This window comes from Ambystoma mexicanum, chromosome 14, assembly GCF_040938575.1.
Source record: "Ambystoma mexicanum isolate Mex_15411 chromosome 14, UKY_AmexF1_1, whole genome shotgun sequence".
Taxonomy (NCBI): Eukaryota; Metazoa; Chordata; class Amphibia; order Caudata; family Ambystomatidae; genus Ambystoma; species Ambystoma mexicanum.
The window spans coordinates 627,286,541-627,300,119 of NC_090940.1; the positions used below are offsets into that span (position 1 = coordinate 627,286,541).

At 48.5% G+C, this 13,579-nt stretch overlaps 1 protein-coding gene across 1 annotated transcript in view; it reads right to left on the reverse strand.

The window, feature by feature from the left end:
• The window catches only part of ARMH4 (armadillo like helical domain containing 4), a 553,724-nt gene that overhangs the window by 137,712 nt on the left and 402,433 nt on the right, over positions 1-13,579 (reverse strand). The window lies entirely within an intron of this gene.

Sequence of the window (13,579 nt, forward strand, 5' to 3'; positions counted from 1 at the left end):
GCGACCCGATATTACAGCAAATAGCCGGATACAGCTGAGGTAACCAGACAACCCGCCGTGTGGTCCGATGTTACAGCTGTCCGCATGAGCACAGGTAACACGAGCACAGCCTGTAAGTAAGCGGGAGCCTGGGTAGTCAGCAATCTGCCGCGGTCCGATGCAGCAGCTGCTAAGTACGGGATCCGCCCGTAAGATGGTTGGCAGTTGCGGAAGCAAGAAGCTCATAATGGACAGGCGTCACAATGAGGGACAGAACTGGTGCGGAGACAGAGTCTGTTTCACTGCAGGGCTCCAAAGGAAGGAAGGAGAGAAGGCGAAATCCACTCGAATCAGCAAACAAGGTATCCAAGGAAGAACGGTCGTCGAGTAAGGCAGCAATAAAGTTTTAACCAAACAAACTTTAATTAGAAGCATAGGATTCCGGAAAAGGAAGACCTTTATGGAAAGGAAGATAATTCCCCTTCTGGCATTCCTAGCGTTGAGGTAACCATGGCAACCGACCGGGTTCCGCGACGCAAATCAGTCGTCTGCATGCATGAAGCTGATGCAAGCGGCAGGGAAGACGCCAATCTCGCAGAAGGGGATAGAGCGTGAGAAATCTTGTCCATATCTCTTCTTTCTGCCATGGCAAACCGAACACATGAGCACACCTGGAGGAGGCGGACCAGAGAACAGTCGGAGAGCCTGCGACTTTTGGAGAGCGGGTGAATGACTGAATGAGACGATGGATACCTGGCGTATCCAACGTCGGGAGAACCGTTTTACTGCAGGAAAGAAGAGTCCTGCTGCAGGTGGTGGCGAGACCACGTCTCTACCATGGTGGGCCCAACCAAACATGACAACACCAATCCGAGAAGATAAGTGGAAGCTTGAACAGCGTACGGCGTGAGGGAATCCAAGAATGGGAGACCAACGAGCACGCAGAACAAAAGAGTCATTGGGAATACGAGCAGCTTCAGAATTGCCCACTCTGCATACAGCAGGACAGCCGAAGAAGAGGGCACGGGGAAGGAAGGAGAAACCCAGTAGTGGAGAAGAACACCCGAGCTAAAGCAAGAGCCTACACTGTTCCCCAGTCTGCACAGAGGGAATTGAATAATCCTAGGTGTGAATTCTAGTAAGGTTCTAAACCAGAACCTAATAATAAAAGGAAAATACTCTATGAGCAACAAGCTGCAAAGATAAGAAACTCTGACATAAAGTCTGGTACAGTACAGAAAGTGGCAATAAAGAGAGAATCCATAGGGGGAAATATCAGGTGGGCAGAAAACCCAATCAAGCTGAGAGAACCTGGATCAATAGACTGTGGGAGGTCTAAACCCTGTGAGAAAGTATCACGAGGCAGGTTGGCCTAAATACCTGGTTAAAGGGAATATCAAATCCAGTAATGTAGAAGAATTACAAGAGTTAATTCAAGAAATAAACACAGACCATTACTAAAGATTCTGCTCAATAAATGACAACCGGAATAAAGACATTGATATAAAGATGCCGTCGGAAAAGACTGGTACAGAAGGAGACTCAAGCCAATCTCCTAGTTCTGTTTAAGTTTAGTTTCTTAGTAGCGGGATCAGGGTAGAACTAGATTAGGACGGAGGGCTTTTCATTCTTGGGTACGTCCTGGCAACAGACGAGCAACCTAAGTTCCTTTAGATAGGTAGGGAAGCCCCTTTTGTATAGGGAAAGCTAGGCTGTTCTCTTATCATTTAAATAAAGGTAATTTGGAAATGTCCTCCAAGAGTCTGACTCCTTCTTCCAACCCACCACAGAACCCTATGTCTGCAACAAGTCAGCAACGCAGACAAGACTGCCCCCCCACCATGCTGCGCTTTAGAAAGGACCTGCCGATACTACTCCAAGAACGCATTGCCAATTTCTGATCACTCCACTCAACACAGTCTCCAATCTGTATCCCTCCTTTAGAGCCGCTCTTCATTCCAGCGCTTATGCCCCTCCCCCCTGCAGGTTTACCTGTAACCCCTCATGTGCATCCCCTATGCATAGCACTGCATTGGCTCCCAGCGACGTTGGCTCTTTTTCCATCCCATACATTCAAGGGGTAACCAAGGCAACACGCGTCCACCCTTGGCTGGACAGTATCATACCGGCCAACTGGCCCAATGCCACAAGTGACACCTTCAGCAAATCCTATTTTATCACTTTGCATTCTGGGACATGCGGGCTCACACTTCGAACGATAAGAAAACAACTCCAAGTCTCAGTATGCTAAGTGCAGCGCCAGGGCGGGCTCCAGGTATTATGCCTGGCATGGAGTGACTTCGCCGCCAGGTGGTATCTGGGTGAGAGGTACCAGTGTCTTTTGCAAGCTGTAACTTTGTTGATACTTGCCGAGGACTCGGCGGAGCAAGGCTTTTCAGCCAGTGTTGCAGGCCTTGTTACCTCCATTGATTCCCGTCTGCCCACACCCCAGGTCTGCAGCCAGTTGCTCTTCAGATGTTCTGAACTATGACTCACATGATCCCTCACCATTGACAATGCTGTCTAGAGTAGATGGGAGATGTAGTCTGCAATACCTGGCGAGCCGAACGTTACAGACCCCTGACCTACACTTGGTTTATGCATCGATGTTAACATCCATGCAGACGACATAACACAAACTCAGTGACACTTGGTTATATCAGAATACTAGAACAATATGGTTAGAACTGCAATTTAACATGCGTTAGAAATCTATGATGCATGTCAATTCTGCATGCTTGTGCGGTTCCTTTTCCTGATCTCCCCCCTACTTCTGGGGTGGTGGAAATAAGTGGCAGACAAACAATTGCAATACTGGGTGACATTATAAGACTGGTTATGTCAGTTTTCATGTTCACCTAGAGCGTTTCCTAGGCTATGTGATGAGCTTCTTTACGTGACACCACCCTCATGCGTTAAAACTATTTAACAAACACCTTAAATACCAGAGAAGGAATATGGCCAGATTTCCCCTCAACCAGAACGTAGGAAAAATTGCCTCCCCAGATCCAGGTTCCGGTAAACAAAAAGCCACTTTGCAAAACGGCATAAGCAGTGATGACATGTGCGGCTTACATGTGAAGTGGGTGGATACTTCTGTCCTGAGCACAGAAGCATCCCTTCCCAGCAGCCCATAGACTTCATTCCAGGCTCAGCAGAGCTCCTGTCCTGTTTGTCTTTTTCCCATTTTTTAATTACACAGGGACATCCCCAATAACCAGGAAACAGGAAAAACTACCAATCATCATGAAAAGTAACTGAAGAACCATAAAAAAAACTCCTCCAACTTAACAGAACGACTGGAGATCACCAAACCACAAACAACGACCATGGGCAACGCTGACCTAGACACTGAAATAGATATACTTCACAACTGGATCACCACAACAATCGAAGAGATCGCAAAAGAAAAACCTTTCAGTCCATCCGGCAAAAGAGCAACAGCAAAATGGTTCACCGCACTACTAGGCGCCATGAGAAAAGGAAAAAAACGAAAACTATAACTAGAATGGAGGGCCAATAAAGACTGCAGAAAAAAACTTCACTTGTGTGCGTCGCAGGGGCTGACGGTTCGATTTAGAAAGAATGATCTGTGCGGTCACAGTGCAGTCTTTCTAAATGAGTCTTTTTTTCAATTTGGAAAAATGGGCTGGGTACTTGCTCCTGGCTCCACCGCAGAAGCTCCTGCTTACTGGGTGAGGCCTGACACCAAGGAGCTGGTTTTAGTCCATGCTCACTGAACCTTAGTGTAGAAGCAGGAGCTAAATTGCGCCCAGCAATTTCGAACCATGTAGTCATGCCTCCTGGGTTTGCCTTGGGGAGCGGGATTGGCTTTGTTCCAGCAAGTGGCAGACTAGGCTAAAAGCGGGCGAGGAGACCGCCTTGCCCGCATCCTGTTGTACCGCGGATCGAGTCTTCAGCGAGTTGGTCCACCATATTTGATTAACATAAGGTGTGGGCATGGGAGAAGACAGCTGTGCAAGAACCTGCAGATCGAAGACTTTTCACGCACCCCACATTTTTACACATTTGGTGGTAAGATAGCTCAGCGGGTTGAGCGCTCGCTGCTGCGATCTGAGCCTGATCTGCAGGTTACAGGTTTGAATCCCGGCAAGGCCATCTCAGCTTCTCATCCTTCCGGGGTCGATAAATGAGTACCAATTTCGGTTGGGTGATATTGTATGTAAATATGTGCTCTGTAAAGCGCTTTGGATTAAGGCACTCTATAAACACATCATTATCATTAAGTGAGCGGGTCTCTGAGTGGGGGCTTGTGAGGGTTCATTCCCACTCACAGTTTTCAATGCCAAGGCACCCCATAATAAATGCCCGAGCCTGCTTACGTTCTCTTCTTACTGAATTGGTGGTGGGGTCTTCTTGACTGTGGGAGTATTTTTCAATATCTACCCCTTCTGGGGTGGGATGTTATAGTTTAGCCTTTTGTGACAGGTGTGGACAAGGGGACCCTCCACATGGCACTTCTTCACTGCACATTAAAAAAAAAGGCTAGTACAGGAGGCTCAAGTTCCCTGGGGTAACGCTTCTCTACTTTTCATTAGAGCATTTAACATAGGAAGCGATGAAAGTCAGATGGCTGCAGACATAGCAGCGAGTGAGTAAATGGAAGTGGCTATGGTCTGCGGCAAGCCCCTTAAGAGGTGCGAGTACAAGCGGGTGAGGAATTGCATTTTCCTTCACTGCACGTTTTAAGTCCCAATGACACAATTGTACAACTCAGAGATTGTTTGGCTCACATTACATTGCATTCTGGTACTTGTAGGCTTCCATTCAGTATGGGTGAAATGAATCAACAATCATACTCTATTTTTGCTCAACATGTTACGTTAACTATATATATATGTATGATACATTACTCACCGTAATCATATTTATGGTGCTTGTATCTGCTTAGATTCACATGCTGTGCATAGGCCGACATCTAGTGGAAGCTGCAGAGTATTACAGTTTGTTTTTCGAAACTAAAAAAGGGGCGTCGAACTAGGGCGTGCCAGTAATACTATCCCTAGTGTGACGTCCACTGGACCCCTGATCCCTCACGCGTATAGGACCCTCCGATTTTATTTTTTCGGACATGAGGTAGCATGAGGAGTAGCATGAGTACAGAGTATCCAAGCAGATAGATAGATAAGACTACAAGCATCCATGCACCTTCTCTCAGAGGGGAGGAAGGGCGGGCGCATGTGAATCTAAGCAGATACAAGCATCAGAAATACGATTGCAGGGAGTAATGTATCCCTTCTGAGGCTTGTGGAATCTGCTACCCAGTACCTCTTGTAGAGTGGGCTCTTGGCGTAAAAGGCAGTGTCTTTTCTGAAAGGGAGTAACACAGCTGGATACATCTGACTATCCATTTAGAAATGGCACCTTTAGAGACGCGATCCCCCTCTCTGCCTGTAGCTACGGAAATGAACAGTTGATCTGTCTTTCTTAGCGGTCTGGTCTTGTCTACGTAGTAGGGAACCGCTCTTCTCACATCTAGAGTGTGTAGTTTCACCTCAGCAGAGCTTTTGGGTTCTTGGAAAAAGGCCGGTAGCTCAATGGACTGGTTAACGTGGAATTTAGAAATAAATTTAGGTGACAACCTAAGGTGAGTTCATAGAACCAGTTTATCCTTATGAACAGTAAAGAAAGGATCCTGCACTGACAGAGCTTGAATTTCACTGACCCTTCTTATGGATGTAATGGCTACTAAGGAGGCTGTTTTATAAGTCAGGTGTTTAAGACTAGCTTTATGCATGGGTTCAAAGGGTAGGGGGGGCATGAGTTTAGCAAGCACCACATTAAGGTCCCACCCTGGTGGTGGGTTAGAAATTGGAGGGTGGAGTCTCCTCACCCCTTCCATAAAGGCTTTGACAACTGGCAATTTCCACCATGACACCTTGTTATGGGAGGTCGTGTAGGCTGACAGCGCCGCCAGGTGTACCTTGAGTGAATTAAAGACCAACCCTGCGTCCAGAAGGTGGAGCATGTAGGTGACAATATTGGAAGGAGTGCAATCAATTGGTTTGATTTGCTTATTCTGGCACCAAATAACACATCTTTTCCATTTATCAAAATAATAGTGCCTTGTGTTAGGTTTCCTTGATTCTTTTAAGATACCCATACATCTCTGGGATAAATTGAGATGGCCGAACTCTATGACTTCAGGAGCCATACTGCCAAGTTCAACGAGTTCGGTTGAGCATGCACTGTTTGTCCTTCGTGCTGGGAGAGTAGGTTGTACCAGCACGGGAGCTTGATGGGGTCGCACACAGCCAGTCTGCGTAGGTGTGGAAACCATGGTTGTCTCGCCCACATAGGAGCAACTAGGATGAGCGTCATCGATTCCCTGTGTATCTTGTTGACCACCTTCCTCATCAGAGGGGTTGGTTGAAAAGCGTAGGCAAACATCCCTGACCAATTCATCCATAGAGCGTCCCCCTTGGAGCCTCGCTGGGGGAACCTGGATGCAAATTCTGGGCATTGTCTGTTTTCGCCTGTGGCGAATAGGTCTATAGTGGGGAAACTCCACTGAGAGAAGAGATCTTCTACGACTTCGTCGTGTAGTCGCCACTCATGTTCTTCTGGGAGGGGATCTCTGCTCAAAGCATCCGCTAGTGAATTGAGATACCCTGGAACATGTTGAGACGACAGGTAAATGTTCCGTCTGAGTGCCCATATCCAAATTTTCTGGGCAAGCTTGGACAGATTTGGCGAACAAGTGCCCCTTGTTTGTTTATGTAAAACATTGCCGACGTGCTGTCTGTTAGGATCTGCACTGACAGGTTGGATAGGTGGGGTTCGAATGCCCAAAGCGCTCTGAAGACTGCCAGAAGTTCTAGCAGGTTGATGTGAATCTGAGCCACTGTGTGAGACCAGACACCTTGAGCTGTGTGGTGAAGTAGGTGTGCTCCCCACCCTGACCGGGACGCGTCTGTTGTGACTACGACCTGTATTTCTGGATCGTAAAAGGGTTTCCCCTTTGAAAGATTCTCTCTTGTCCACCAGCGAAGACTCTACTAGTGTTGGCGAAACGACCACTTGATCGTCCCACTGACCACTTGCCTGAGACCACTGTTTCGCCAACCATTCCTGCATGGGTCGCATATGCAGGCGCGGGGGCGGAACCAGGTAAATGCATGATGCCACCATGCCTAGTAAACACATCGCTTTGCGCACCCTTATCTGGCGACCGGACTGATATTGAGGAATTTGCAGTAACAGATTCCGAATTCTTTCATTTGATGGAAAGGCCAACCCCTCTTTGGTGTCTAGGACAGCTCCTAGGAACTGTTTGGAGGTGCTTGGCACCATGCTTGATTTATTCTCGTTGATTGAGAAGCCCAATTGGAAGAGGAGGGCGATTGTTCTTTGAATGTTGGATCTGCAAATTAGGGGGGTTTCCCCTGTGATGAGCCAGTCGTCCAGGTAAGGGTACACTGGGATTGCCTCCCTGCGTAGGTGCACCGCCACCACCGCCAGTACCTTGGTGAATACCCTTGGTGCCAAGGCTATTCTGAAGGGCAGCACTTTGAACTGGTAGTGCTGGCTGTCTACCTTGAAACGCAATCATCTTCTGTGCGCTGGGAACATGGAAATATGAAAATAGGCATCTTTCATGTCCAATGTTGCCATGTAATCTCCTCTTTATAGTAGGGGGATTACCTCTTGGAGTGTAGCCATGTGAAATTTTTGAGGCTTGACATACTTATTTGCTGGGCGTAAGTCTAATACTGGGCGCATCGTTATATCTTTTTTTGGCACAAGGAAGTAAGTTGAATAAATACCCTTGTTTACCTCGTTGCCCAGGACGAGTTCTATCGCGTCCTTTGCGAGAAGAATGACGATCTCCTCGAGGAGAATTCTTTGGTGCTCCAAGGAGTGTATCTTCTGTCTTGGTCGATGGTCGCGGGGGCACTCTAGTGGTTCTATACAGCATCCCGCAGACACTGTGGATAACACCCATCTGTCCGAAGTGATCCCTTCCCATGCGTGGGTGAAGATGGAAATGCGCTCCCCTACCGGGGATGCATGGAGAGGGATCCGGAGCGGAATGTCACTGTTTATTGAGAGGCGTAGTGCTTCTACCTGGGCTGCCTCTCCCCCTACCATGGCCCCTCTTGACCTCTGGCGAAACCTTGGGTAGCTTGTTGGTTATCGCTCCACGAGGCTCCTTGGTTCTGGTAGTAATTGCACCCTCTCTGGGAGTTTTGGCCACGAAAGCAACAAAAATTGTTATTTCCCCACTGGTTTGTGGGCTTATTTGTTAGTTGGCCAAGGGACTTTAAGGTGTCATATTTGTCCTTAGCCGTCTTCAACACTTCCTCCACTGCTTTCCCAAACAGGACATTAGGTTCTACTGGCATATCTATAAGGGTGGCTTGGGTTTAAACCCTGACTGCCTTAGCCAAGCGTGTCGTTTAATTACTGTGCTTTCTGCTATCAGCCTCCCTGCATTGTCTGAGGCATCGAAGTTAGCCTTGACAATGCATCCGAACACTCATCTTCCTTCCGGCGCAATCCGGGCCAACTGGCTCTTTAGAGGTTCTGGTGCAGAGGCAATGAGGGCAGCTACCTGTTCCCATTGGCGGCAGTTGTAGCTTGCTAGCAGAGTGGTGGTATTGGCAATGCGTGCTTGGTATGTCGACGTGGATGCCACCTTCCTACCTAGAGCGTATATTCTCTTGCTCTCTTTGTCCGGGGAGCTTCCGAAGATGCTAATGGTGTTCCCGCCCTCTTCCTGCTGGTTGTAACCACTAATGAGTCGGGTTTTAGCTGACCTCTTATGTACAGTGGGTCCGAGGGAGCAGCCCTGAATCATTTTTCTACTCTTGGGTTAACTGCCCGAGTAAGATTAGAGGTCACCAGATTCTGCGTTGAATAGATTTTAGAATGGGGATAGCCTGAGCAATGGATCGTTTATCCCCTAGAATTTGCTCTGCAAAATCTCTCTTTTCCTGGGCATCCTGAGTGTCAATTTGGAAATGGGCTGCCGCCTTGGCTAAAACTTCGTTAAGCAAAGGCTGATTGTCAATAGGTGAGTCATTCACAGGGGGGTCCTTGGGAATAGGGGAGTCGAGACTATAGGCATCCACCTCGTCTTCCTCCTCCTCTTCCTGGTCCTCATCATCTCCATAGTAATCGACCCTGGCCTGGTCGTCTAGCATTTGTACTTCCGAATCCTCACCATACTTTTGGTAAGGTTCAAAACTGAAAGGGTCTGAAATGAGCCCCTGAACTGGAGTCTCAGTACGGAGTCTCTTAGTAGGAGGTTGAGGGTCTTTGGATCCCGAAGGGGCAGGGGTAGCAGGAGTACTCTGATAACTATGGAAGTAATTTGGGTCTTTTTCGTAGAAATCTACAAAAAAAGACATTCTCCTCAATACTCTGTCAATGTCCTCCGAGTTCCATTTTTTGGAACTGGGAATAACCCTTTCCTGCAGTGGTTCCTCATCCATGCCCATATCCCGAGGAGTGGGAGGGACAATTTTTGGTCTAGTGACAGGGTCAGGGGCCTTGGACTTTTCTAAAGGTTGTTTGTGTTTCTCCTTCTGAACTTGGTGTTCAGAGGCTTTCTTATGTTGTTTTTTCCCCTTTCCCATGTGTAGAGGAGTTTTTTCCTGACCCCTTGGACTTTTCTGAATCTTTCGATGCTTGGCGTCGAGATTCAGAGGAGGGATCATGAGATTCGGTAGTCTTGGAAGAGGGGCGTTGAATCTCGGAAGCTGATGTCGAACAACTACCGGAGTAGCCTTCGAACGTGTTGCCTGGGGGTAGAGGTCAGATTCGTCTTCTGACGACCATACATCCGTAACTTTAGGTAATGTGCCACTCTTAGCAATCGTAGACTGTTGCTGTGTGTCATGGGGCAACCATGACCTGGAACGCCCAGAAAACACCGATTCTGCGGACCGCTCTCTCTGTGCCTTCTTCTGCCAATCACTCGACACACGTGTCGGATCTCGGGTGGGGTGAGTGTGTTTAGTGGAAGAGGTGTGGGTAGCGCTCTTGCTGCCGGGTGTTGTCCCCATAACTGACCCGCCGGTCAGTCCTCCGAGGTTGGGGGCTTGTGATTGGGGGCCTGACGACACCCCTGTGCTCTGGCCATCCGATACAGCGGCATTGCTGCCATCGCTGAAGGAACCCACAGCGTCCATGGCCTCGAGTTGCCTGGCGTAGTGGGCCCAACGCTTGGTTGAGTGGTCCTTAAGTGTCTTGGCTTTGAAGAGCTTACAAGCTCTACAATTTGCCTCGGGGTGGTCCCTTGGAAGACACAGGTTACAGGTATTATGTTTATCTACCCAGGAGAACTTACGGTTGCACTTCGGGCAGAATTTAAATGGAGTACTCTCCATATGTCAATATCTGGCAGCGGGTGGGTATATGTAGGAAACAAGTGTGTGTGTATATCCAGCACCCACTCTCCCTACTTGGCAGGGCCGAGGCCAGAGGCCTTCCGAGGCTGAGGGCCGAGGCCAGAGGCCTTCCAAGGCCCAAAGTCCGTCGTGTAGTCCCGACGGCTGTTCTTCCTCGGTCTCAAGTACCGACGGCGATCTTCGGCGATCTTGGACATAGGGTTGGAGAACGGGGATTTTTTGATAATTATATGATAAATGGCTAAAAGCCAGGGCACTCTGCGATAATGCTTCCGACAAGTATGGCGGAAAAAAACAATCTGAGGGTCCTACACGCGTGACGGATCATGGGTACAGTGGACTAGGGATAGTATTACTGGCACGCCCTAGTTCGCCGCCCCTTTTCGAGTTTCGAAAAACAAACATCAATGCTCTGCAGCTTCCACTAGATGTCGGCCTATGCACAGCATGTGATCTAAGCAGATTCCACAAGCCTCAGAAATATATATAGATATTGTCAGGTGGGTTAATGGTGTCCTTTTCAAGCCATCTATGCAAAATGTAGTATTATTTTAACAGTGTTTTACACTTTTTACAAGCCGGTAACGTTCATGGCACGCCCTTTAAACCGCCCTAGCCCCGCCCCCAATGGCTCAGGCCGCTCCCCCACCCCCACAGATGGTGGGTTTCGGGTTCCTTAAGTGATGGATGCTAAGGGAAACAGTATACTGAACTTATCTGCTTCCACCAGAGGTAGCAGCCATGTTGCCTTGTGCAATGCATGACACCTCGAGCCAGTCCTGGTTTTACACACTATATGCTGCAATGTTATGTTATGTTAAAGGTACTTCTATAGCACACCGCCACCAACGGAATTGGTCGCCAGGCACTCTGGCGGATCTCAGGAAGGAGGGCAGGTAGGGTTAGTCGGGTGGAGCGTGAGTGGGAGAGGTGGTGTGCTGTTGGCATCTTCAGCTCGGCATACACTGAGTGCTGGGCTTTGGTGCAAGTATCGGTTCAGGCGAGACCTTGTGTGCTGTAGGTGCTGTTTATGTCGTGTGGTAAAGCGCGTGCGGATTGCTGGGAGAGAAATGGTTGTGTGAGTTTTGTGTGTGTTCAGTGTGCAGAGATTTGAAGGCTGGGTTAGTGGGGTCTGTATCCTGATTCTGAGACTCTGAATGCGTAGGGCCATACTTAGAGTGTGGGAAAATGTAACTAGAAGTCTCAGCGGGCGAGGGAAAAACCAGGACTGGCTCGAGCTGTCCCATGACAGGGGCAGCTTGGGAGCTAAGGAGAGGACAAGGTAATATTACATGTTACACAGTGAAATACATTATTATGAATCAAATCTCGCGCAACGCTGCCGTCGCTTGGCTGTGCCGTGCTTCCATTTCATTCGCCCCTTGTTTCAGGGTGACGGTAGACTTGGCCATTGTTCTTTAACTAACAAAGCCCTCTCCATTCTAATTGGTTATTTTAATACCCAGAGGTTTCTAAGTGCGGACCCGGGGATCGAACCTGTGTTGCTCTGTGTTGTCTTGCTTCCAAGGCAAGCATGTTGCCCCTGAGTTATCCTCCTGAGAAAGCATATGGGGATAGTCTGTCTGCTCCCATTAGTAACTCCATCTCGTACAGGCCGCGTTTCACAGGATTACTGAACCGAATGTAAAAAATCTCTTTGCCAGCAACCGGGCCGGTGACAAGTTAATAAGAAGGCAGAGCAGCTGCTGCTGTTCCCGCGCGAAAGCAAATGGACTTAATGATAAGAATGAAAAATCGCTGTCTGTGTTTCCTGGTTAGTACTGAGTCGGCTCCTCTGGCATCTCTGGTCGTAGGCACAGCATACGGAGACACTTCCAAAATGGAAGAAAAAGAAAACGGTGGACCCGATTCATGGAATATTTGCCCAGTTCAAAGTGAATTTGCACTGCTGAAAAGTGACTTTGCACTGCCGACACAAGCCCGGATTCCTGGAACCGTGCAAAGTGTATTTCTCCAGTGCAAAGTCAGTGCATAGTCATTTTTGCAGTTCAAAATTCCTTTGCTGGAACTTTGCATGGCAAAATATTTCCATGAATCGGGCCCATTGTCTGCTACAAGGTGTGGCAAAGGTGTTTCGTGTAGGGGCAGCCCTCATTTCCTTTGTGAATTGCATGACGGCCGGAATGAGTCTTCCGTTGATGGGCACGATGGTCCATGGTCTAGGGCTGTTGTTACCAACTCTGATACTGCGTTTTCTTTTGGTTTTCTCTGACGAGAGACTGAGCTACAGCGGAACAGCTGTGTCATGCAAGGTCGCAATGCTGTGGAATGTGTGCGCACCATGCCTCAGGCAGTCCGGCGGCCTCGGCCCCTCCTGAGAAGTACATAGCTGACGTGACTAAAGACGGCTGAAGCAAGACCCCGAAGGGTAGAGGTAACCTCGTGACCGGGAAAGAGCCCATTGTCCGGAGCAATTTCCAGCTCTTTCTCTGCATCCCACCTTGCATGGACTTCCTAGCTTGACGTGCTCGGTCACTGGTGGAGTTTGGGCTAGCCGCTCCATCTGTATATACGGACGTGACCCGCCTTGGAGAAGAGAGCAGTCCTTTCAGGCGTTTGGCTCCTGCTTGCATTACACGCCATACTTCTCTACTTCTGGTCTCCTGTGTCTTTATTTGGTGTTGGGGTGCACTGGTAGCGAGGCGGAGCAGGACGGGTCGGTAACAGCTGTAAAGGGAAAACATGAATTGTGTGCATGACATGAGCAAGCAGGATTGTGGTCTGTTCAATATTTCATGCTGGTCTAACCAGTGACCATTAGGAAATATATAGGGGCAAAGGTTAAATTGACAGGGAATGTCCTTGTTGAATCTGTTTTTTTAACACGAAAGGTATGGACAATTACCAACTGTATTGCAATTTGGGTGAGAACAACCAAAGGTCTAGTCTATTTTCCAAAGTTAGGTCAACGACCTGTTCATCGGAAAAAAACACTGTGGTTGAGGGCACACTTTGTCACAAAGGGGAGTGCTGTGGGTTTTAACACCCACAGGTGCAAGGCTGTGTAGGATGACAGAAAGGGATAGAATGACCAGTGACCACACAAAGATGACACTGACGTGGGCAGTGACCTCCATGAGCTGAGGACTAAGGGGCACAGATCCACAGAGGGAAGGGTCCTGCGTCCTAGTGCAATCACACACATACACATACTAGTAGGACCCACCCTGAAGACTGGGGTCTCACCGCCTCGTCACCTCTGC